Raw genomic sequence first — 22,775 nt, 5'->3', positions numbered from 1 at the left:
ATCTGCATTTTTTGTGCATATACCCCTTTAGCAGGTGAAAACATAAGAAAAATATTTATTTTAAAAAGGTACAAATACCGAGAAGTGCAGACCCTCTGAATAGTCGCACACCTGGACAGGTTTAAATCAAATATATAGCCAATAATGAACTGTCCGTTTTCAGGTTAAATTCTATAAAAAGCTCAGTAATGGGGTTTTGTACTTGCAGTTAATAGGTAAACGTTTTTATTCAAATTGTTACAAGTACGTATGAAAACAATGAACTATTTTTCTGTGCCCCCAAAAAATTACGAAAACACTTAAGATTTGATGAAAATGCTTGCTAACATTTTTCAACCAGTTTACAAGTAAAAAAAAAAAAAAAAACACCCATTTGACATCTTTTAAAATCCTTTCCTTATGGCTGCTAACATCCATTGCAGTATATTGTCTTGCTATCCCAGTTGCCACTATTTGGGGCTCAGGGTGGTTACACCCCCAAGCCTAAAAACATTAACAGAATTACTGTGGGCGGTGTGGACTTTGCATATATATGCAAGATTAATGAAACAAACTTACTACTAATGAATACACCCCTCAACTTTGGCAGATGCTTGGAGATCACTTTCTGCCTGAATGTATAATGACTACAGCCATACCACATTGGATAGGCGCAATCTCATTTGATCTTGGAAGCTAAGCAGTGTTGGGCCTGGTTAGTACTTGGTTGGGAGACCACATGGGAACACCAGGTGCTGTAAGCCAGGCACCTTGATAAAGACAGACACTGTTGAAACGCGTTGGTGTTTTATTGTGTTGGAGAAGGCTGTTTGAGTTCTATTTGTTATCAAACAAGCCCTCCCTTTTATAATAATTATTTTTCTAAAAATAAACTTCACCAAGTTTTTAATTTCTGCCTGGACGTTACTTCTTTGAAAATAAACCGTTACATGAGGATCCACCACGAGGCTAATGTAATGGGCCCCATACATCAGCAATCACAATTTATGGATTTCCAGATCCAGGGATTTTTTGGCCAGATAAATTGATTTTACAATCTATCTGACTTTGCCCACACATTACAGATTTATTTCAGTGATCGGCAGATTTTTCCATCTAAAGATTGCATCTTCATATCTGGAAATTGCCCCAATCGATTGTCATTTCAGCTGTTCATAATGTAAATAGATGAAGACGACGAATTGGGAATGCCCACACATAAAAAGATCTGCAGATAATACCAGATTATTATGGGCCCCATACATCAGCAATCACAATTTATGGATTTTCAGATATAGGGATATTTTGGCCAGATAAATGGATTTTACAATCTATCTGACTTTGCCCACACATTACAGATTTATTTCAGTGATCGGCAGATTTTTCCATCTAAACATTGCATCTTCATATCTGGAAATTGCCCAATCGATTGCTGTTCATAATGTAAATAGATGAAGACGACGATTTGGGAATGCCCACACATATAAAAAAGATCTGCAGATAGTACCATATTCTTAAACATGTTTAAAAACCTGATTAAGCAATCGATTGGCGATTTTGATTGGGATTGCCAAAAGGGGGAGCCCACACATCTAAAATTAATTGTGGCAATCATCTCCATATCTGAAAATTGTCACAATTAATTGCTGATGTATGAGGCCCTTAAGCTCATTGTAAGCATCATTCATTACTGCCTGCACAGGAGGTGAACCTTTAAAGAATAATATCACCACTATACAGAGGAAAACCTCATTTTGTCCTTTTTGGGAAGATAGCCCTAATAAGAACTGTTGAGAAACATATTACACTATATATGTCCTTGTTTATCTGTTTTTTTATGTATGAATTACCCATGAAAATCTGATGTGACATACTCCGCATCTGGGCCATACGGAGCATACACGCACGTAACTATTTTTTACTATCTTTTTCTTTCTGAATATATTTTGAGCGCCACGAGGATCACATCACATTTCTTTTTTTGTATAATGACTACTGTTTGGTGGTTGACCTTGTGTAATTTTTTATATTCTGACTGGGTCCTAATTTCAGATTAAGAGAAATAGTAATGCTAACAGCATTCAACAACATTCTAAAAAATTGCATGGGTCCAACTTTGTAGAAACGTATTCATGAAATCCCGGCGGTCGGGATCCCGACGCCGCAATCCCGACCGCCGCAATCCCGACAAGGGGGGGACGTGGATCGCCCCCCCCTTGCGGGCTCGCTGCGCTCGCCACGCAGCGGGCCCGGTGCCTCGCTATGCTCGGCAAGCTAATTTATTCTCCCTCCAGGGGTGTCGTGGACACCCACGGAGGGAGAAAGTGCCGGGATTTCAGCGGTCGGGATTTTAACTGCATCCCGTAGAAACAGTGTGACAAAGGGCCCTTTCCTGTTTCAGCATTAAATTACTTAAGTACAAAGACAAGTAAATGGAAAACATGGTTTGCAGAGTTTGGCATGGAATAACTTAAAAGACATACACAAAAGCAAATACAATGAGGAGTAGAACTAAGGGCCTTATTCTAGTTCACTCTGACAAAATCCTTCTTAGATGGACAAAACCATGTGCAGAGAGAATTAGATTTGGGTGAGATATTTTGTTTCTGTGCAGGGTAAATACTGGCTGCTTTATTTTTACACTGCAATATAGATCTCACTTTGAAGTAAAACCCCAGTCAAATCTAATTCTCTCTGCACAAGTAACATCTGCCCCACCTGCAGTGCACATGGTTTTGTCCATCTAAGAAGGATTTGTCAGAAAGAGTGAACTAGAATAAGGCCCTAAGCCACTAAACAATGGAAGAAGGAGGCCTGATTTTTTATATATTTTTGCAGCATGTGTGTCATTTACTGTACATGGGAAAGAGATGGCACCAGGATGCACTACTGGAAGATGTCAAGCCAACTGATGTGTAACGCTCTGGTCGGTACTTTACTAGGAATGGGTACTGAAAATCATGGAGGATGATGCTTTGACCTTTTACTACTTACCCAAACAATGTGGCAGACCAAGTATAGAACTTCATGGCAATGGTTTCTCTTTCAGTGGAATAATGCATTTTGCCACACTAAAAAATATTCAGGATTGGTTTGGGGGAACATGACAGAAATCAAGGTGTTCAGATACCAATTAAGATCAAGAAACTGTAGCATGTGCAGGAAGACAAATGCTGAGCCATAGCAGCAGGACTTGAAGCATCTGCTGCTAATATCTCAGTGCCATACACCACAGGACATCTTCACAGGTCTTGTGGAGTCCATGCCTCAATGGGTCGCAGATGTTTTGGTGGCACAAGAACAAGGGAAATATAATAGTGTACGTTCACTGTAAATTACAATGCCATTAGAAGTCATCCAATATCTTATTCTGGAGTGGGGGACCTGTTTTTTCATACAGCACATACATTCATTTCTATACTAAACAAGATGTTCATATAACTTTTTCAACATAAGATGATTTTTGCCTTCAACAAGAATAATATTTATATTGCTAAATACTGATAGAAGAATCCATGTATGCTGTTCTCCATTAGCTACCTAGATACAAAATACAGTAGTGTAGCATACTAGACATTTAACATTTATGTAGCTATAAAACACCAGCATTTTGTGACACAACCCTTATGAATTCCAAAGAACTGTAGAACTTTTGAGAATGAGTCATGTAAGCTTACTTCTCACCAAATAAGGATATATTTTACAGGAGTGACATCTACACTATAACACGCCACCTACAAAACTGCTTAGTTCCTTTTCTCATACAGGGTCCAGTGACACATCCTTGCTGTATGATCCACTGCCTAAAAGGTGCATACACACTGTACAATTTTTTGGACCAATTTTGTTGAAAGACATTTTCATTGAACCCAGTGTCCTGGATGAAAGATGTTGACGGAAGATATTGACGACAGACCAACGACGAATGATGATGCGCATATCCGCCAGTTGTTCATCAAGATAGTTCATCAACTGTGCATGCAGCTCAATTTGGATCTCTTTCAAAAAGAGCCTATAAACTGTAACTAGATCTTTCGTCTGTCGTCAACATCTTTCGTCCAGCAAACCTAGCAACATAACACTTCCTATAGTTTCCCCAAATCATCTATTCAACCAATAGCTACTGAAAAAAAACAAATACATTCACCTATAAGAAAAACAAATGCTTTACACAGTAGCACATGAAGGGGAGGTTTCTGAGTACCCAGGACCCCCTCCCTCAGAGAAGAGAGGCTGGACATATTACTAAGCCACGCCCATCGACGTAAGGAGAGAGCAGAAACAATGTGACAATCCATTAGAATAGCGTCATTTTTGTCCCACTCCCTCCCGATAGACTAGACAATATTTCCACAGGTGTCAGGGCTTAGTAATACCATGCCTGCTCTCCTCCTGCTGCAGATAAGTGTGTGTGTGTGTATGGTTTATGTGTGTGCATGTGTACAGTCTATGTGGTCCAATAGATTGTAAGCTTGCGAGCAGGGCCCTCCTACCTCTACTTCGGTTTGTTACTACCCCGTTTGTTTTATCACGGTTTCCATTTGTAAAGTGCAACGGAATATGCTGCGATATATAAGAATCTGTAAATAAACAAAATAAATGATGTACTGTATCACATATAGGCCAGTATTCAACGCTCCCGATTTCCTGTTTTTTTAATCGGGCTGTTTTTACTCCTTGCAGTGAATCTTTTTCACTGAAAATCTGATTCACCCTATTCAATGTTCACTATTCCCCGAAAGCAAACAGAGAATGCCGGCCAGTTCTCCGTTTCATGCTCGCTGCAATTTGCTGGTGTATTTCAATGGAGTTTTCACTGGGCTTTGCCGAGAGTGTATTGAATGCTAGGATGGCGAATTGCTTTCTCCCTGTTTTTTTGCCGTGATTAACCGTTTTGCATTCGACATCTTTTATAGGTGAACTGGAAAGTGATCTTTTAAAATAAAGTTTTGGTACTTGTTTCCTAGCACGGCCACAATCTTAAGTAATCGTGTCCCTTAGTTAAGGGACACGATTACCCCCGATGGACCCGATTTCTTTTGAAATCAGGTCCATTTTGCCGGCTAGGAGACAATATCGGGGGCATCGCGTCGGTCGGGACCATTAACATTGGTCCCGACGCGACCGACGCGATGCCCCCGATATTTCCATAGACTTCAATGTTAAAAAATATTTTAACATTGAAATCTTGTCGGGAAAGGTAAAATAAATATCGGGGGCATCGCGTCGGTCGGGACCATTAACATTGGTCCCGACGCGATGCGACGCGATGCACCCGATTTTTGCATAGGCTTCAATGTTAAAATATTTTTTAACATTGAAATGCTGTAAAAATGTGAAAAAATGTGAAATGGGCCAATATGACCCATTTCACATTATAGATGTCCCCGTCGTCACCCCACGATAGACGCCAACCCGAAGCGTGGCGAGCGCAGCGAGCCCGCGAGGGGCGGCGGTACGCGTCCTCCGACTTTTTCATGCCCTACTATCCAAGTCGGCGTGGAGTGAGAATAGAATAGTGTGGCGAGCGCAGCGAGCCACCGAGCCCGAAGCGTGGCGAGCGCAGCGAGCCCCGCGAGGGGACGCGGATACCTTCACAGTTATACGCGTCCCCTTGCGGGCTTCACAGGTGTCCGTGGCGACGCGGACACCTGTGAAGCCCGCGAAGGGACGCGTTTACCTGTGAAGGTATCCGCGTCCGCTCGCCACGCTTCGGGCTCGGTGGCTCGCTGCGCTCGCCACACTATTCTATTCTCACTCCATGTGGATAGTAGGGCATGAAAAGGTCGGAGGACGCGTACCGCCGCCCCTCGCGGGCTCGCTGCGCTCACCACGCTTCGGGTTGGCGTCTATCGTGGGCTGGGGTTAACGCGCTTAAATTTGGGGGGGTTGGGAATTTTTTTCATTGAATCCAATGTAAAATTGGGTCCCAGGGACCCAATTTACATTGGATTCAATGAAAAAAATCGGGTCAAAAATCGGTCGGTCGCGTGCGATGCGATCGACCCGATTTTTCCGACACGACCACCCCGATCTGAATCGGTGTGGCCGTGCTAGGAAACAAGTACCAAAGTTTTTTGTTTTTTTGTCAAAAAAAAAATATAATAATAAATCTCCCCCACAAATTCTGGGGAAGGCAGGGAGGCTTATATCTCCCTGCCTGCCACCGTCCCCCGGCTCACAGGGGTTGAAATTCGCCGTCAGGGGCAGCGAGCCCCTGCGGCATTGAATAGGGTGACAGGGAGGGCTGGCAGCCCTCTGGAACCCTGCGAATGCGCAGCGAATCCTAAACAGGATTCACTGCACATGGAGAAAAAACGTATTGAATACTAATTTTTTTTTTAAAAATCAGTTATCCGTCCAATAGAACATAATGGTACTACTGGACTATGCAGTTCAGCAACAGCTGGCGAGCCACAGGTTGTCTCACTGCAATAATATAATAAAATGATTTAAAGTAGGACAGCGACTACGATAAAGGGCTTTCTAGCTCTCCATAGCTTACACAGGCTTTTTTATGACAGTCTACATATTTCAAAGCTAAAGCTTAACCATCCTAGCATGATCAAAGTCCCTCTGCAGATAAGCTCTGCTCTGCCATGGTAGGAATAAAGCATGAAAAATACAATTGAAAAATATATGAAGAACTAATCAGCCGAGCATTCACTTGTTCCATTAGTAAGCAGTTGGCTTGGCGCCAGACAGATGATGGTGGGGAAGGGAGAACAAACAATTTAACTTTCCAGTTATTTACTGCGCTCCTAATCTCAATATTCTCACATTTTTCTGCTTTCTAAGAATATTTGTTGTGTGTAATGCACCAAATAGAAACCTCCCACAGACCACACGTGGTCATAAATGTCTAATTAGACAGACCTCCAACTTCCTCATTAATTAACAAGTTAATAACATCTAAAAGTATATTTTTTGTTTTATTTTATAAATAACCATATAATGTATTACATAAACCGACTTCTCTTAAGTATGTATAGCAGCTCTTCCCCTTTTTTTTGAGTTGAGATGCGTCTCAGTATTTATATTACTGAGACAGGCCCAACAACAGAGAACCCTCCCCAGTTTTGAAGAAGCAGGATGCACTTGGGAGAACGGGAACATTGCAAAGAGGGTAAATGGAGAGTGCAGACCTCTACATCTCAGCTCACACCACTGTGTATCAGTATGTGTTGCTAGACACAATTAGATTGGTGTCTAGCCAGCAATCGGGCAATATATTACAGTCTTCAAATGTGATATACTGTATCCAGCCAGATTACACTGCAGCCACCCAGTTGGTCAAAAATTAGGGGGGGGGGGGGGGGAAATCAGACATCAGCAGCTTCTCTAACATTAATCCATATTTTCCATTCCCAAACATCACTCTGAGGACTCTGCCACTTCTCTTTTGTCCTTTGACTGCCAAGGGAATGTCAAAATAGGTGTGAAAATTGGAATCAGAATGACCGGTAATGTTTACCTTCTATAGAAAATTAGGGGATTTTTGTGAGAATTTACTGTTCGAATACCTTTCTCTGAGTACATCCTGGTGACAGCCCTAACCATGGGATGTAGGAGGTTCCGCAGGAGCAAGGCACATATGCTTACTTGTTTTAGAGGCAGGCTCCACCCTCATACATCCCAGCATTCCTCAGTTCAACTTCTAAAGCACACTAGGATATATTACTCAGCACAACGCCTGAACATATTAATATGCACAATTAAAAAATAACCAAACATGACAATACATGACTGGTATAAATTTACTGTGCGTAAGGGAAGGATCGCTGTGTCACAAGGATGGACTCAGAGAAAGGGATTTGAACGGTAATCCCTTTTTCTCCGTTATCCATCCTGGGGACACAGCTAACCATGGGACATTCAAGAGCCAGTCCTTTGGGAGGGTACGCTTAGGCTTGCAGTTCTCATCACTTGTCGCCCAAATGAAGCGTCCTCCGACGCAAACTCATGGAACCTGTAGAATTTGGTAAAGTCATGAACAGAGGACCAGGTGGCAGCCCTGCATAACTGCTCCGCTATAGCCCCATGACGCACAGCCCAAGAGGAAGCAACTGACCTGGTGGTATGGGCATTAATCCTGGAGGGAATCTGTCTGCCTACCTTAGCGTATGCAAAAGCAATCACCGACCTTAACCATCTGGCAATGGTCTGCTTGGAAGCAGGCCACCCTCTCTTATGTACATCATATAGTACCAAGAGCAAATCAGTTTTGCAAAAAACAGAGCCACTCTTTTCTGAAAGAATATGGATAAAGCAGACCGCTGTACCTTTAAAGACTGCAGGCTAAGCACCGCTGAAAAAACGTCTTGGAGAAACGCCAAAAGTCTAGGAGGTGAAAAGACTAGAGGTGTGCACCTTCAGACTTCACACCACCGGATATAAATTTTTAAAACCCTATGGTAATTTGCTGCCGACACAGGCTTGCGAGCCCTAAGCATGGTTTGGATAACAGCATCTGAGAAACCTTTCTTCCTCAATAAGAACCGCCTGTATCCTCACTCTTGAGGACCCGAGCAATCATAGGAAACCGAGAGAACACATAAGTGAGGCTGAAACACCATGGAACTGTCATGGCATCCACTGCCCACGCAGTTGGATCCCTGGCCCGAGAACAAAACCTAGGAACCTGACAGTTGTGTCTGGACGCCATCAAGTTCACCTCTGGGAGCCCCCAAAGTGCTACCATTTCCTGAAACACTTCTTGATGCAACACTCACTCTCCGAGCAGTTCTGCCCTGTTGAGGAAGTCCACTTCCACATTCCGGATCCCGGGAATGAACACAGCTGACAGTTGGAATGTTCACTGCTGCCCACTAAAAAATTGGAGAGACTTCCTCCATGGCCATCTTGCTGCGAGTACCGCCCTGATGGTTGAGGTAAGCCACAGTCGTGGAATTGTCCGATTGTATGCGGATGGGTGACCCCTTCAGGAGATCCTTGTAGAAGCATCTTCCAAACTGTTGATTGGCAGTGTTGATTCTGCTTTTGACCACAGACCTTGCAATCTGGAGGTGTAGGGCCACCGCCCCCCAGCCCGAGATTGGCGTTGGTCGTGTCGACCAGCCAATCCCACGAGCGAAGGGAGTGCCCCATTTGCAGAGATTCCAGATCCAGCCACCAGATCAATGAGACCCGTGTCTCCTGAGACAGTAACAGCGTTTCCGGTTTTATATATTTCCTGACCAACAGGACAGAATGTTCCATCGAAAGGGCCTTGAGTGAAACCTAACCTCGCATACTGCAGGGTCTCAAAGGTTGCTACCATCTTGCCCAACAGCTTCAAGCTCTGCCAAATAGTTGGAGTCGGCGACTGGAGAATCAACAGCACCAACCGGAGATTCCATCCTGAAGTGGTCCACCCACAGATGTAGGTTTAAAGACTTCAGGTTTAGAATGAGTCTGAACCGTCCGGTTTGGGGGACTAAGAAAATAATGGAATAGAATCCCTTCTTTCCTTCCTCCTGAGGCACCGGGATCACCACTCCCTTCTCGAGAAGCGTCATTGCCGCCCCCATGAGGGCTTTTCGCAAGCGAGCTTCCCGCGGCAGAGATGTAGGAAGAAATCTCTTTGGAGGATCACCCCGGAGATTGATCCTGTAACCCTGAGAAATTATGGAGAGAACAGTAGGGTCCGGGGTGGAGTGATTCCACATATCCCGAAACTGCAAGAGGCGACCCCCCACTTTGATCCCAGAACGGGGAGTCTCCGTCCCGTCATGCTGAGGACTTATCCTTACTTTTGGAAGGGTGTTTCTTTGGAAAGGCCCGATGCGGGTACTGGACGCTTTTTCGTTACCAGAAGGAAACTGTCCTCTACCTGTTTGTCCTCTAATGGATGCACCCCCTCAAAAGGAGGAGCGAAAGGATGGAGGAGCGAAAGGAGGAGCGAAACCTGATGGTTGAAATGGCCCCTCATTGGTAACGCCACCCCACTATTGACGCTAACCCGAAGCGTGGCGAGCGCAGCGAGCCCGCGAGGGGCGGCGGTGCGCGTCCTCCGACCTTTTCATACCCCTACTATCCACGTCGGCGTGGAGTTGAGAATAGAATAGTGTGGCGAGCGCAGCGAGCCACCGAGCCCGAAGCGTGGCGAGCCCCGCGAGGGGACGCGGATACCTGTGAAGCCCGCGAGGGGACGCGGATACCTGTGAAGGTATCCACGTCCGCTCGCCACGCTTCGGGCTCGGTGGCTCGCTGCGCTCGCCACACTATTCTATTCTCAACTCCACGCCGACGTGGATAGTAGGGGTATGAAAAGGTCGGAGGACGCGCACCGCCGCCCCTCGCGGGCTCGCTGCGCTCGCCACGCTTCGGGTTGGCGTCAATAGTGGGGTGGCGTTTACAATGTGGGGGCATGACGGGGCCATATACAATGAGAAATGGCCCATATTGGCCCCTTTCCCATTGATTACTATGTGAAGATGGACTTAATCAAGTCCATCTTATCTTGTGCCATTATAATGGCACAAGACCGACGCGACCGACGCGATTTCAATGTTAAAAATATTTTAACATTGAAGCCTATGGAGAAATCGGGTCCATCGCGTTGGTTGCGTCATGTGCCATGTTAAGGCACACGACGCGACCGACGCGATGGACCCGATGGACGCGATTTCTCCATAGGCTTCAATGTTAAAATATTTTTAACATTGAAGCCTATGGAGAATCGGGTCCATCGCGTCGGTCGCGTCGTGTGCCTTATTAAAGGCACACGACGCGACGCAATGGACCCGATTTTCCATTTGCCGGTAAAATGGACCTGATTTGAAAGAAAATCGGGTCCATCGTGGGCATCGTGTGCCTTAAAGTTAAGGCACACGATCAAGAAGATTGTGGCCGTGCTAGGAAACAAGTACTGAAAGTATTGCTAGGACATTCCAGGAGGCATATTAAATAGGGATCGAGTTTGCCAGAGGTGCTCGATGCGAATAAATCACAAATAACAAGGCAAAACAAACCTGTATTTGCCTTGCAAATGAATGCCACTTTATAAAATGTTTCGAGATCGGCTAGTATCCCACACCTCCAGCAAACTCGGACCCTATTACATATGCCGTCAGGAGTCTTCATTATACAATGATTAAAGAAAAGAAAAAAAAAAGATTTGTTTTAAAGCTTTGAACCTGTGCTCTTAGCCTAGGACATAACTGGGTTGGTAGTTCGACAACAACTTAAGATAACTGTAAATAATATAAATAACATATAAATAAAATACATTTCATTGTACAAGCACCCATGCCATGAGATGTGATGGGTGCTTACAATGAGTTGTGATGGTATAACATGTGATGTGTGCATAGTATGAGATGCGATGGGTGCTTACAATTGTAAGCACCTGCCCCTATGCCATTGTTTAGCATCAACCCTAGTATCAACGCCACCCCCACTATCCACGTCGGCGTGGAGTTGATATTATATAGAACGGCGAGCGCAGGGAGCCGAGCCGGAAGCGTGGCGAGCGCAGGGGACGCGTAATACATGTAAAGTAATCAGCGGGGCGACGGGACACGTAATCTGCGGGGCCCGCTGCACTCGCCACACTTCGGGCTTGGTGGCTCGCCACACTATAGAAGATCAATTCCATGCCGACGTGGATAGTGGGGGTATGAAAAAAAGTCGGAGGACGCGTTCCGCTCGCCACGCTTCACGGGTGGCGTGGATAGTGCTCGGGAATGACAGGGAGCGGGAACGGGAAAATCGCATAGAATGTACTATAACGTAACGCGATGCGATTTCAGTACATTTGAGTACGTAATAAATCTGGGCGCCCTGCTAGGAAACAAGTACCTAAAACAGCAAATCATATATGTCTTGTGTACAAATTATTATACCAGCACACAACCTATATTTAAACCTTTATGTGCTCTGATATGTGGTAGTGTCCCACTGTATTCAAAACAATGCTGTTGATTTTACACATTCAATTTTTTTAGTACTGTATCTCCTGTCTTGGAATGTATTATAGAATTTGCCTGTAGGTAAACATACAAAATAAAAAACAAAAATTCTATAAGGAAAGTTGCAAGAATTGGCTTACTGCTCTCGACAAAAAAATAAACAGCTGGCAAGCCTATAGTTAGGGCAACATATAGTTGCATAAAACAATGGCATACTCCTAGTAAGGGGCAGCATACAATTGCTGACTATTTTAAATATATATGGTCCAAATAACAACCAGACTATAACAGTCTGCTGTGCTCCTGTCATACTGCACCAGCCCTCCCAGCGCATCATTCCTCTTCAATGTATCCAAGAGAATGGTTTCTGGTAACTACAGTATAGCTCACAACTGAAGTCCTATTATAGCAGCCAGAGGTGTACTCTCCCTCATATAGCAAGAGCTTTGGTAATGAGGTCATTGATTTTTGGCCAATGTATCATGAGTGGGTTAATCCTTTTCATCCTGCTTCATGATGTGAATCATGACAACTCTAACTGCTGGGCAGGAGTAGAAGGTATTATAGGTCGGATAGTTTGTGTTTTTAGTGGAAATGGTGGTTGTTGGAAAAAGCTGTCTCAGTACAACATTTGTAAAAAAGAACAAAAGAAAGAAAAAGCTTTGTTGTAACTTCATCTTGCATACTCTACTGCTCTATATATATATATATATATATATATATATATATATATATATATATATATATATATATATATATATATATATATATATATATATATATATATATATATATATATATATATATATATATATATACATACACACACACCCCGTCCCACCCCCACACCTATACACAACAAACATGTATCCCATCTCCATACATAAAAACATCCCCCCCATACATACATATATAGATACAAGTTACAACCTAACCTACAAACATTAGGGCTCCTTACCACTGGTGCTGGGTGTGACAGTCGCTGCAGCTGCTGGGTCATGGTGCCTTTGGCCAGGCTGCAGCTGCCATCCTCCGACTTCCTGTTGTGTAACTTGTGTTGCTTAGGCACAGGTGCTGGCGGGGTAGGCAGGGGATTGGCAGTAAACAGCAACAAGGAACAGCTGGAGGGGGTTGGCTCCTGCTTGAAGCCAGCACCGCTAATGCCTGTCAGTGTGACAGGCGCACACAGCGGTAGCTGGCAGCAGCACCAATCAGAACGCTTGGTGAATGGGCCGCCTGGATAAGTGATTTCAGGAGCTGCGGCTTGAGAAACGTGGGTTGGCCACCCCTGGTCTATTCCAAAGCACTCATAGCCACAGTCCTTGGAAGAGGGAACATTAGAAAAGATGAGCATGAGAACCAAACAAAAGCCTCAACTGAGAGATTCAAATTCATAGCCAGTTTGTCATTTCTTTATAACTGGCATGGAGCAAATCTAAAGGAATAATTCAAGTGTTTACCCCCATCAGTTGTCACTAGTGGGAAACTGACAGAGAATTTCAATTGTTGTTCACAGACACTTGCTTGCAGATTCCTGAGGCAGCGAGCAGAAATATGAAAAAAGTCTGATTTAGGCACCATAACCAGGACGTTGGATGGGTTTAGCCACTATAACCCAGTTTACTGGGGGCACAACAGCAGCAATTATTACCGTATATACTCGAGTATAAGTCGACCTGAATATAAGCCGAGGCACCTAATTTTAAACCCCAAAAATGGGAAACCTTATTGACAATTATAAGCCCAGGGTGGAAAATTGGATAGCTATTATGGCAAGCAATATTTGCTATGTTGACTGCACTGCAGCATCTGGGGGAGAATCTTGCTGAGGGTGAGGGGGGATTAGCAGCCTGCAGAGACTGCTGAGCAGTGTGGGACCATCTGGCAAATCTTGTTTGGAACCCGCAGCAGCATGAGCAGATCACAGTATCAGTGGAACCAGCCAAGATGGCACTTCACTTCCGGCCACTGACTCGAGTATAAGCCGAGGGGGACTTTTTCAGCATAAAAAATGTGCTGAAAAAGTCGGCTTATACTCGAGTATATACGGTACTGTCCCATAAAACAACTAAATGGCTTGGTGACACACTATTAATTAGTTCCACCCAAACTACCATTGGATTCACCCTAGGAACACTGGCTCTGTATAGTGAATGTTCTTAAACTTTTACAGCAAGTGGTAGTGCCCATTTAACAAAGAACTTTATAAAATATATTTTTAATGTAACAGTCATACCTTGATTTCACATGGACTGTTGCATAATCTTTCACTGTAATTCTTTAGGTCTGAATTCAATTTTGCCTATAGTAGGTCAGTTCATACAACTACAGTAAAACAAGTTAGTAGGTGGCGGATGCAACTGACTCAGCTAGCCCCATTACTCGTTTTTCCTGACGCTGAGTGTCCATTACTTTCCAAATAGATAGGTCATAACTATTGGGCGCAACAACAAAAAAGATGCAATCTTCGTACATTTACCTAGACTCCTCAAGAGTGGGTAAGTAGAAATCATGGGTGTCTGCAGTATTCAAAAGGGTAAAGGTGCCCACACACTAGAACGATTTTTGGGCCGATTGGCCGATTTTCGATATATCGGCCGATATTTACCGAAAATCGGTCGAAAATCGGCCGATGCTCGCTCCCGTGGATCTTTTGCTAAATCTTCTGATCTTACGTGCTGCATAAAAGATCAGAAGATTTAACAAGCACACGGGATCTTAAGAAAAATCTTTGGTAAAGATGTGCGCTTGGCTGAAATCTTTTGTCCAGATCGGACAAAAGATTTGAAGGCTAATTTATGCGCACATCTTATGATCGCAGATCTTTCTAGTGTGTGGGCACCTTTAGATATGGACAAAACAGGCATGATGTAGATAAGTGGTTATGTTCCAAAAAACACAGCAACCCTAGTCACGATTGTTTTAGGAGATAAACTGCCAACATATAAAACCCTTAAGGCCTTATACATAAATAAAGAGTTGCTATGAGACTAGGCATGGGTGACAGAAGAAATTACATAAATTGCCCTGTGAATGCAAAAAGTTATGTTAATAAAATAAATAGGATGGCTACATTACCTTCCATATTCTGTAAGTAAAATGACATTTCCTAGCAGATTGGTGATCTTTTATGAATTATACAGATGTTTGTAAACACCATTAGACCTTCTGCAAAGTATTACATTTCAAAATCTCCTAAAAAAGGATTATCCTGGTCCAATGTTTTAACGCTATGACTAGGTTGTGCAAAAAATGTATTTAAAAAACATATCGCGCCCAGCAATAGCACTAAAGGACATAGTTTTTTCAGATACTTACAAAGATTACAAGAGACCATTCAGAGTTCCCTAAAATCTCAGTCTGGAAAACGCTCAAGATGTTTTGAATACATGTAAAATCAAATGATACACTTAATCTTTATTATAACTTAGGTTTATTAATTAAAATAAGAAAAGAAAAGAGCCCAATGACATGAAATGTAATCTAAAGCTACACTCACTTGCCAATTCCATTCACTGGGGACCTGAGCAATAAATAGGAAAATTGAACATCTTAAGAGCATTTGGAAAGCATACCAGGGATATACTAAACAATTCCATTAGAGTTTCCCTTAAATACATAATTAGTTCAAACCTGAACCTGCAGTTTCTTATTAAATTCACAGAGACAACAAAATCCATTGCTCATTAAGTCTCTTGTAGCTGATGTATGGGGCGAAAAAAATACATTTTCTAATTATTTTGAAACCCAGTTTAAAGTTGATGCTTCTTATTAAGGACTACAGTTACAAAGAATTGGAAAACCCATCTACCACATACCAAAACCATATTTGGCTATGACAATATCACGTAATGCACATACTTAAGTGATCTTTGGTATATTGTGACTATATGGCATGAAGGGAACAATTTGCGAGAGTACAGTATGCTAAAGCTGGGCATATACTACACAATTATCTGGCAGACCATCTGTTCAATCAGACTGGTTGGAACGAAAATCTGGTAATGTATGGGAGCAAATGACAATTGACCAATTCCTCCCAAACATTGGAAAACAAACAAAAACTTGTTCAGACCAATTGCTTAAAATAGTGACTGGCATAGCTAGTGTTCACGCTAGGCTTTTTTCACGGGGCGCTGCGCCCTGCCCCTTTCATAGCTGCCGATTCCCGCCCTGCCCGTTTCTGCCCGCCCTGCGCCCTGCATAGTTATTAGCCACTGCCGCGCTAGAAGTCTCCTCCTGCTGACAGTATAAACTGCTAGCGCGGCAGCGTGTGGACAGTCACTCCCCCCTCCGCCTGCAGTCTGACATGCCGCTCACCTCCTATGGGTTTGAGCGGCTGTCAGCTATTCCACAGAGCAAGTCACAAAGTGCCGGGATTGGACTCTGTAAACGCGGTGTCATGACGTACCCAGTTATGTCATTGCGGCTATCCTAGTGATTGCCGGCCGCCGCGGGGCTCTGTGGTTTGCGATGTCCTCAGCAGCAGCAGCCACACAGGGCGGGGAAGGCAGCACAGCATGGCCAGCGGGAGCGGGAGACATTTATTGCTGAGTGCCGTGGTGTTGACTGTACTGCAGTGTACAGTAGGAAGTAGCCGCACTACGCAGCGCAGCACGGGGAGCAGAAGCAGCAGTAGCTGGTAAGATTGATTGATTGGTGGATGGTGGTGGAGCTTGTGCATATTAAAATTTACTTCTCTCTCCGCTCCCCGCTGATGTAACAGGCTTCTTCACTCAGGCCTCTACACTCGGCTTCATTAAAATCCCCCCCCTGGCTGCCCCCTCTTCTACTTCATTAAAATGGTTTCTCTCCTCACTGCTTCATACATTTTTTTGGAAGCAGTGAGGAGGGGGGAGATCAGCAATAATGAAGCAAGGAGAGAGAATACATTTTTATGAAGCTGCAGCAAGTATCTCTAAGAAGCAGTGGGGAGGGGGGCAATGGAATACTTTTTATGAATATGTGGGGAGGGGTAAGGCGGGAGAGGAATAATTTACCCTAATTAAAAAGTCAGGGTGGCACATGGCACAGTTGGGGGGGGGGGGGGGTTGCACAGTCATGATCACACAGGGGGGAAAGGGTACAGTGAAGGTGGAAACAGACAGGCCCATAGCTGTCATTAGACACGCCCTATGGGTGGAACATGACACGCCCCCCTCATCTAAAATCTCCCTGAAACTTATTTTCAAAAGTAGGCAACCCTGCACTAGAGCGGGTGCAGCAAGGGGCCATACACTATTCCTCTCTCCTAATGTCCCACAGGTCTGTCCCAGCTCCACCTTCCCTTCTTAACTTTTTCATTCAGCAGCTGCCTCTGCGCTGCCCCGTCTGACTCTAGCAGTGGCAGCCCCTGGTTCTTCATCCTGGCACCCTAGCGCACCCCCCCCCCCCCCCCGTCTATACAACTGTGCAGCTGCTGATTTTCGACTCCATCACCCCCCCCCCCCCCCCCCGCTATTTCAGGGGTCAGTAATGTAAGCACTTTGTTTCATCAGAACCATAAGTTTCTTAGTGATCCCCTGGGTGAGCCCTGCAGTTGCTGCTTGCTGCCTGGCATCCCGCACCTCTAAATGTCGGCGATGCTGCAGCGCTGTCCGGATAACAGAATTAGGACACTGGGAGGACATGCAGGGAGCAGAGAAGACCAGAATACGGAGGAGCTGATGAGGGTACAGCTGCTTAAGGTGAGTTACTGGCCTGCAGGTGTCTCATACAGAAATGGTGAAGAGGGGGAGGGGATTGTCTGTAGGGAACTGGGAGGATAGTGAAAATTATATATAGGGAGATTTATTAGAGGGGGTCAGTAGTGTAGTGGTGGGTATAGAGGGATCCGTAGTGTAGTGGTGGGTATAGAGGGATCCGTAGTGTAGTGGTGGGTATAGAGGGATCCGTAGTGTAGTGGTGGGTATAGAGGGATCCGTAGTGTAGTGGTGGGTATAGAGGGATCCGTAGTGTAGTGGTGGGTATAGTAGGGTCAGTAGTGTAGAGGTGGGTATAGAGGGATCCGTAGTGTAGAGGTGGGTATAGAGGGATCCGTAGTGTAGCGGCGGGTATAGAGGGGTCCGTAGTGGAGTGGTGGGTATAGTAGGGTCAATAGTGTAGCGGTGGGTATAGTAGGGTCAGTAGTGTAGAGGTGGGTATAGAGGGATCCATAGTGTAGCGGTGGCTATAGAGGGGTCAGTAATGTAGCGGTGGCTATAGAGGGGTCAGTAATGTAGCGGTGGCTATAGAGGGGTCAGTAGTCTAGCGGTGGGTATAGTAGGGTCAGTAGTGTAACGGTGGCTATAGAGGGGTCAGTAATGTAGCGGTGGCTATAGAGGGGTCAGTAATGTAGCGGTGGCTATAGAGGGGTCAGTAATGTAGCGGTGGCTATAGAGGGGTCAGTAGTGTAGCGGTGGCTATAGAGGGGTCAGTAGTGTAGCGGTGGCTATAGAGGGGTCAGTAATGTAGCGGTGGCTATAGAGGGGTCAGTAATGTAGCGGTGGCTATAGAGGGGTCAGTAATGTAGTGGTGGCTATAGAGGGGTCAGTAGAAATATGAAGAAGGAGCGCACGAAAGTGAGAGCAGCGGCTTTCTCCAAACACTGGCCACGAGACGAACAGGCAAATGCAGATCCGATATGTCAGACGACCATGCCCCAATGCGTTTTGTCATAGGACTTCGTCATTTGCCTGTCCATCTCGTGGCCAGTGATTGGAGAAAGCCGCTGCTCTCACCTCCGTATGGGATCCATTGGAGTGACGCCCTGGATCCTCGTGCTGTGTGCCATCGAGCGGCCAGTATCTTGCATGCCGTTTGTTCCTTACTTTCATGTATGTGAGCAATAGTAGGCACATGTAACAGAAGAAATAAGAAGGAGCGCACACGTGAGCACAATGTAAAATAATTTACTAAAAAAGCGTATAAGCTCACATACATGAAAGTAAGGAACAAACGGCATGCAGGATACTGGCCGCTCCATGACACACAGCACGAGGAACCAGGGCGTCACTCCAATGGATCCCATACGGAGGTGAGAGCAGCGGCTTTCTCCAATCACTGGCCATATAGCATAAATGTGCTGCTGGTGTGACGCTCCGGTGTCACAAGATGGGTTATATAGCATAAATGTGCTGGTGGTGTGACGCTCAGGTGTCACAAGATGATTATATAGCATAAATGTGCCGATGGTGTGACGCTCAGGTGTCACAAGATGGTTATATAGCATAAATGTGCCGATGGTGTGACGCTCAGGTGTCACAAGATGGTTATATAGCATAAATGTGCCGATGGTGTGACGCTCAGGTGTCACAAGATGGTTATATAGCATAAATGTGCCGATGGTGTGACGCTCAGGTGTCACAAGATGGTTATATAGCATAAATGTGCTGATGGTGTGACGCTCCGGTGTCACAAGATGGTTATATAGCATAAATGTGCCGATGGTGTGACGCTCCGGTGTCACAAGATGGTTATATGCATAAATGTGCCGATAGTGTGACGCTCCGGTGTCACAAGATGGTTATATAGCATAAATGTGCTGATGGTGTGACGCTCTGGTGTCACAAGATGGTTATATAGCATAAATGTGCTGCTGGTGTGACGCTCAGGTGTCACAAGATGGGTTATATAGCATAAATGTGTTGATGGTGTGACGCTCAGGTGTCACAAGATGGATTATATAGCATAAATGTGCTGGTGGTGTGATGCTCTCAGGTGTCACAAGATGGTTATATAGCATAAATGTGCTGATGGTGTGACGCTCCGGTGTCACAAGATGGTTATATAGCATAAATGTGCTGGTGGTGTGACGCTCAGGTGTCACAAGATGGTTATATAGCATAAATGTGCTGATGGTGTGACGCTCAGGTGTCACAAGATGGGTTATATAGCATAAATGTGCTGATGGTGTGACGCTCAGGAGTCACAAGATGATTATATAGCATAAATGTGCTGATGGTGTGACGCTCTCAGCTGTCACAAGATGGGTTATATAGCATAAATGTGCTGATGGTGTGACGCTCCGGTGTCACAAGATGGTTATATAGCATAAATGTGCTGATGGTGTGACGCTCAGGTGTCACAAGATGGGTTATATAGCATAAATGTGCTTATGTGTGACACTCAGGTGTCACAAGGTGGGTTATATAGCATAAATGTGCTGATGGTGTGACGCTCCGGTGTCACAAGATGGATTATATAGCATAAATGTGCTGATGGTGTGACGCTCAGGTGTCACAAGATGGGTTATATAGCATAAATGTGCTTATGTGTGACTCTCAGGTGTCACAAGATGGATTATAAAACATAAATGTGGTGATGGTGTGACGCTCAGGTGTCACAAGGTGGTTATATACTGTAGCATAAACGTGCTGATGGTTTGAAGATCAGGTGTCACCATTTTGACCTTTTAAATTAAAATGTGCCCTCGCGATTGAAAAATGTGCCCTTCCCGTGGTCAGCACCCTGCCCTAAAAAATTTCTAGAGTGAACACTAATAGCCAGTGCCAATACTTAACTCTTCTTTTTGTGTGTTTCTCTGAAAAGTGCTTTAACATTTTCCATTTTTTGTTACTACTCCGATTGAATGAACCCTTTGAGTGCCAAGTGAATGGGTCAAAATTGGTGTAAAAATTGCCAAACATTTTTATTCATCATAACGACCTTTCATTTTTATTTTACCTTATATAGAAAAAAAAAAAAAAAAAAAAATATTATATATATATATATATATGGTACTCTTTACCTAGAACGGCGCCCATCGGGGTGATCGCGGGAAGTACATAAACGGCCGCGACGCGATGCCCGCGATTTTCCCATAGGGAACAATGTTAAAAAGTCAGATTGACCGCGATTTTGCATTCAATGCCTCAATGCCCGCGATTTTACCATAGGAATCAATGTTAAATGGGCTACAGAGCCCAAATAGGCTCAATTAACCCTTAAATGTCACCCCAATTTTTTGACCCCACCCCACGATCCACGCCAACCCGAAGCGTGGCGAGCGCAGCGAGCCCGCGAGGGGCGGCGGTACGCGTCCTCCGACCTTTTCATGCCCTACTATCCACGTCGGCGTGGAGTTGAGAATAGAATAGTGTGGCGAGCGCAGCGAGCCACCGAGCCCGAAGCGTGGCGAGCGCAGCGAGCCCCGCGAGGGGACGCGGATACCTTCACAGTTATACGCGTCCCCTCGCGGACTTCACAGGTGTCCGTGGCGACGCCGACACCTGTGAAGCCCGCGAAGGGACGCGTTTACCTGTGAAGGTATCCGCGTCCGCTCGCCACGCTTCGGGCTCGGTGGCTCGCTGCGCTCGCCACACTATTCTATTCTCAACTCCACGCCGACGTGGATAGTAGGGCATGAAAAGGTCGGAGGACGCGTACCGCCGCCCCTCGCGGGCTCGCTGCGCTCGCCACGCTTCGGGTTGGCGTGGATCGTGGGGTGGCGTAAAAAAATTGGGGTGACATTTAAGGGTTAATTGGGTCTATTTGGGCTCTGTAGCCCATTTAACATTGATTCCTATGGGAAAATCGCGGGCATTGAGGCATTTAACATTAAAATCGCGATCAATTAGGCTTTTTAACATTGTTCCCTATGGGAAAATCGCGGTGATCGCGGGTACACGATTTTGATGTACCCGCGATTTACCCGCGATGCCCGCGATTTTTTACCCCCGCCGTTCTAGGTAAAGAGTACTATATATATATATATATATATATATATATATATATATATATATATATATATATATATATATATATATATATATATATATATATATATATATATTTTTTTTTTTTACTATATATAAACAAATGTGAGCAATGCTGGAATTTTATATTTTGCATCTCTCAGAGATGTTGGCATTTTTAGCTGATATTTTGCACATCTCTCACAGAAATGTTGATGCTCAAATGGTTCATTATAATAAGTATTACCAACCGCTATACTACAGAGTCTATTTTGGCACTTCATAGGCTTCATATTCCAACATAAATAACTAAATTATTTTGCATGACCAGCACAAATTAAAGGTTTGTTTTTATTTATCACAGAGTAAATACATTCTACCCAAAAGTGCTGGTCACTCAAACAATTTAATAGCTCCAGTCAGGTTGGAGGACAATTATGGGTCTGCAAAACAATTGAATCGCTCCCTTATAATTATACACAGATAATTTTAATTATCAAACTATATTGAGCACAAGATAAAGTTAAAAGCAACTAGTAGTTATGGTCAATGGATAAATAAGACAATAAATTGTTATTGTATTGTATCAAGACTGGATTAAAATGATATTTCTAAAACGAAAGACGCAACTTAAATGTAAAAAAAACCTCACATCGAAACGTATTGCACTTCTCATGATGTACAGTATATTTGAGCATTCCATAATGGAACAGCTAAAAAAATAAAATACTAGCACACAGGTGGGACCTGTTATTTGAGCACATACCTGTGAATTATGTTTTGGCAGATGCAAAATGTCCATTGAGAAAACACATTTAATGAATATTCAGATTTTAATATATTTCCTGGTTATTTTATTACTTGTTAATTTTTGTTTGTGGCAGATAAATGGAGAATTCTTAAAGTTATCAAAATACAACCTGGCAATAAAAGGTAGAGGCCAAAGCTGTCTTGCAGTGAACAAATTGCCGTCACTAAAATGATTATTTTTCTGGGTGATCTTGTTGTTGTTGCTTAAACTAAAGCAATTATGCTAATGAATCAAGGAAAGCACCATCATGGAACCTGACAGATACAAAGGACAAGTTAGTGCTGATCTCACCTGCAAATGTGATGCACGCTGTCTAATTAGTATTTACAGATACAACTTCCTCAGTAAGCAGACAAGCTGTTAAATTCTGGCCACAAACCAAGGTAAATGTGTATTTTT

At 44.1% G+C, this 22,775-nt stretch overlaps 1 protein-coding gene and 1 pseudogene across 6 annotated transcripts in view; one reads left to right on the top strand and one right to left on the bottom strand.

The window, feature by feature from the left end:
* Nucleotides 1-22,775, bottom strand: part of LPP (LIM domain containing preferred translocation partner in lipoma) — a 306,990-nt gene that overhangs the window by 220,822 nt on the left and 63,393 nt on the right. The window lies entirely within an intron of this gene.
* On the top strand, nt 625-743 carry LOC146065474 (5S ribosomal RNA; annotated as a pseudogene).

The sequence above is a fragment of the Crinia signifera genome, chromosome 3 (genome assembly GCF_055691185.1).
Source record: "Crinia signifera chromosome 3, ASM5569118v1, whole genome shotgun sequence".
In the NCBI taxonomy this organism is placed as follows: Eukaryota; Metazoa; Chordata; class Amphibia; order Anura; family Myobatrachidae; genus Crinia; species Crinia signifera.
The sequence above is the reverse complement of the archived record's forward strand: the minus strand, read 5'-3'. Positions and strand labels throughout refer to the sequence as shown.